Here is a 342-nt window from a genome sequence, read left to right on the forward strand (position 1 = left end):
TTGCTGCTGCTGCTGCTGCAGCAGCTGCAGCACAGGGGGCCTCGATGGTATGGTGGTGGTGGTGTGTATAAAACTGGTGGGGTTGTAAACGCTCTGCTTGACTCTATGCATATGTATACCGCTATAGAAAACGAATTCTTTTATATAAATAAATTTTTGTTTTTTTATTTCACTAAAAATTATATTTTTTATTTTTTCTTCTTGTTTTGTATTTAACCCCGAAACACAAATAAAACAAAAATCACAATTTGTATATTCTAGCAGCTGTCTCGCTATTGCTGCAGGTATATATAAATAATCTATCAATACACCCAACACACCAGCAGCACGCATTGCTGCTGT

Source organism: Eimeria mitis, genomic scaffold, assembly GCF_000499745.2.
Source record: "Eimeria mitis Houghton genomic scaffold, Emh_scaff1389, whole genome shotgun sequence".
NCBI classification, from domain to species: domain Eukaryota; phylum Apicomplexa; class Conoidasida; order Eucoccidiorida; family Eimeriidae; genus Eimeria; species Eimeria mitis.